The following is a 4,289-nucleotide window of genomic DNA, read 5'->3' as shown; positions in this document are numbered from 1 at the left end:
AAGCATTACTGTTGAATGTTTAACTCTTACCTTGATATACAGTAACTAACTTTTTTACCAGACAAGGCTTAAAGACAGAAACTAGTGAATCTCTAAGTGATATGGCAGGTAAGGATGTATCTCTTGAGAGCAGCAGGATTTTGACAAAGCAACATTCCTCTCAACATGTGTTTTTCCTAGCACAAGTCATGGGATTCAGGGGAAATAGAGCATATTCTTTACAATCAGTGATAAAGATGAGGCTTAGAATGAATCCCATTCCAATCACCTCAGCAAAGATCATTGCACACAGTCATCCACTCAGCTCCTGCACTGAGAACAGCATGTAGAAATGGTTAATGACTTACAGCTTCACATGGCAACAATTGATCACAATTTCTGAATAAAATAATATTCACCCTCCAAATCTGGCCTTCCTGAAAATCACTGTTGCCTAGGTAATGCGATATTTTGCAAATCAGTTGGGCCAAATTAATCAGATAATGTGTATCTGCTTGACTCTACTGGAGTGGTGCTACACAGCTATATACTAAATGAAGATGTCACCTAACAATTTCATGTGACTTATTAAAACCAAACTCAAGATTTGTTTAGAACTTTTAGTGAAGCTGGTACGTATCTGTACTGCCTGACAGCCATTTTGATGGAAATAAATATTTTTTCCTGAATATATATATATATATATATATATAAGTATAATGTGATTTCAATACAATATTGTTTCTGACAAGTTGATTTATTATTCTGAACTACTGATATGGCATATACCATATGACCATAATTGTCTGATGACAGCTCCTTATGTAATTCTTATAGATCATTCTTGAATGTTATAATCTCTTTCCAGCTTTGAACTTCCATCATCCTTGTCAAGATCTGGAAGTGCAGCTCAGAATATAGCAGTGGCCACCACAAATCAGTAGTGGGCAAGTGCCACAGCAATATATTTTAATATTTATTCCTTTCACTTCAGTATGTAGAACTCAAAATACACACAAAATACATTGAATCTTCATGTAAACTTCTAAAAAGAAAAATGTTTATTGTTCTTCTAATGTGGAACCAAATGTGTAAGAAAAGATTCTTCAAGAGTGATCTTGACACTTGAGTGCTACAAAGCTTTCCAATATTGGTTGATAGTATTGTAAATCAGGGAGTCTGATGTGAACAGCATTTCTTAGAATAAGTTTTTTTTCCAGACTAGGACCTTTAAATATGAAGTTTGTCATTACACAGCCAGTAAATTACCTGATTTTCAAATGCTGGTTACCCAGGACTGTATCTATTCTGCTTTAAAGGTTCATTCCATTAAAGGCAACCCAGACTGGAAAGTCAGGTCTTAAGGTCCCTTCATGAGGGAACACCACATAGGATGCCCTCAGCCTATCTCATAAGCTCTGTCAGCATCTTCTCTTAAGGACTTTTTAACACTCTCCCTGCACCCCGTCCTATCTGTATCATTATCAAACATATCCCCATGAGACAACTGATAGTTTCAGATAACAGTAAGTATCTCAGAACAAAGTGAAAAGAGCTGAAAAGCCTCTGCCAGGGAACACATCCTGATAACTGATTGACAGCTGTACCAGATTGTTTAGGTCTGCTTGAGAGGCCCATGCAGCCAGTCTGTGCACTGCATTAGGCATCCTGATGGGACACAGCAGAGAATATGCCAGAAGACCTGAACTATCTTGGTGCTTCTCCCCTGTCATTCCACACAGGCTGTGTTCATGATGGCCCCAACAATTTTCCAGGAGGCCCCAGAAATGGCTGGGGAATCTAAACCTGGCAATGCCCCCCCAGCATAGGGAAATAACATAGTGCATAGGAGCTAGCTGTTCCTGAGGAAGTCAAATAGCAAAAGACAGGTTTTACTATGAGCATCTAACATTTTCTATCATCTGTCCAGATTTAGCAACTAATACAGAAAAACAGCAGCATAATCTATTACTGATATTGTATAGCAAGTACAGTGGTCTAAAGTTATAACTCATCCAATTGGATTTTCCCTACGGTTTTATAAAATCACCACAGGAACTTTAATGATAGCAAATGGTTATAAGGCAAGTTTTATCTCTCATCTGAAAGAGATGAATCAGTCTACTTTTATACAAAGTTAATGTTTAAATTATTCACTTCCTAACCAGTCGTCAACAAGAAGTGTTGCTTTGCAGCCAGGGGACAGGTGCACAGACAGGAACTACAAGCCCAAGTGTTTCTGTAAGGTACTTGCAGCCAGCATTTTGGCACTATTGATATTCACAGTTCTGTAGCTGGTTTGCCACTTGCTGCCATACGAACGTAAAGCTTCTAGGTCCCTAAATGTTTGCTGATAAAATCCCATAGGTACTTCAATTTCTGCTACTGGGCACACACTTCATGAAGGGAGAATCAGGCTTGCCCAACATCAGACCAGGGCATTCATGATAAAATACGCAGCTGAAGACAGCTTTTGTCCCAAACTATTTTCCTGAACTTCAGACTGTCTTTCAGATCCAAGTAAGCCAGTAGATCTTGAGAACATCGATCCTACAGATGATTTAGATGGTTTCAAAGATGCTCAGAAATAAAGAAAAAACATCTGAAAGAATCTAATGGAGACACCTGGAAATTACTATTAGGATCACTGTATTTAATTTGAAACCACTTGAATGAGTAACTCCAGACTGGCGTTAGAAATTAGTTTTGCAGTAAGAAGAAGTTGTCTTAAATTCACACTTACAGGCCTGGATTAGAGCTCAGCTACATTTCTAAATCCAATTTCTTGTTATCTTTAAAGTTTGTATTTGGAATTGTTTATGATTTTGTAATGAAGACTATTTTTTGTGCAGCATACGGAGTGATAATGTAAAAGCAGAAAAGATGAGAAGAGTTAGAAAGCAGCAAGTTAGAGTTCTGAAAAAAATTCCAGACTGATTTCTCTTAGCTTACAATGTTATATAAAGATTTCAAATTTAAAAATAGATACAAAGGTTACTCTAAATTTCAGTGCACCCAGCTTAACCTCTCAGAATTCTGCAAGCTTTGGGAAGCATTTTAGACGGACAACCTAGGATGAAAGTGTAATTTCAGTCAAAATATATCACTACACTTACTTCAAGTTAATTAAGGAATGAGTTGCTCAGAGGTATAAATTTTCACAATAAAGTGTTTCACTTACATTCCACTCCACTGTGAGAGTGCAATTTTGTACTATCATAGTTACAGTACAAAAACTGTGAAACTTCAACAGAAAAGTTAACCTTTGCTAGAAGGCTGTAACATCTCATTGTACATTAATTTACTGGTATCTTTTTAAAAAAGGAGCACGGTTTCTATCATATTTATTACTTCTTGTGAATGACTTCAAGGGATGTCATTCTTCTGATTTAAAGCAAAACCTGGACTGGTAGTTTGATTACTAGCAGGATAGTTCAGTTTCTTTAAAGTGATAAAGGTTAAAATCATAAGCAGCCAAGTTATTTTTGTACCCTGAGCTATCTTTTATTTTTTCCTAGTAGCCATGTAATAAATCCTTTTTAGTTACTAGGTAGTGTAGGTTGAGGGAAAAGCTTTGTGTGAACTTCGACTAGATTGCAGAAAAAAAGATATATCTGCAAAAGATATAAAATGAGAGTCAGACATTGATTGTAATTAGGGTACCTATCTCTGTTTCCACTCCAGATTGTATGACAAGTGACTGAAACAACTCTATGTCTGCTTTCTCAGTACAAGAACAGCCACAGGAGTATTAACTTCTATATAATTAATATTTTAAAAGTATAATATGCATGGAATGTATTAAAATGACATTTTCTGAATATAGTTCTCTCTTTACAGCAAGGTTGCATTGCTAATTGTCTAAAAGTATTTTTAACAGAGACTTAATATTACAGATTATAGCTTGGTGGGTTAATCAATCTGTGCTTTTGCATTTTGAAGTTACAATTAATTTTGGAAAAGTGAATACTCTAGGAAATGAATATGTATCAGGGAGGAAAGAAATCTGTTTCTTACATTATAGGCCAGCAAAACTTTGCAAATTATCCTGAATGTTAAAGTGCATGTCTCTGGCTTATTTATGGAAAGATACAGTTTGCATTTAGTCATAAAATGTCAGTGAAATAACCTTTTGACTTTGATCTGCCTTTTGGGTTATAACTTAGAATTTCTCAGTGATGATAACTTTGGTGGACCATATGCAGGAAACTTCAGCTAAGTTCTCCAGAAAAATCAGAATTTAAAACGTGAAAAACATAAAGGTGCTTTGTGTTTAAATTTATAATTATCTTTCTGTTCAGGCTGAATAA

The sequence above is a fragment of the Nesoenas mayeri genome, assembly GCF_963082525.1.
Source record: "Nesoenas mayeri genome assembly, chromosome: 5".
Classification (NCBI taxonomy): domain Eukaryota; kingdom Metazoa; phylum Chordata; class Aves; order Columbiformes; family Columbidae; genus Nesoenas; species Nesoenas mayeri.
This window is presented reverse-complemented; position numbering follows the sequence as displayed.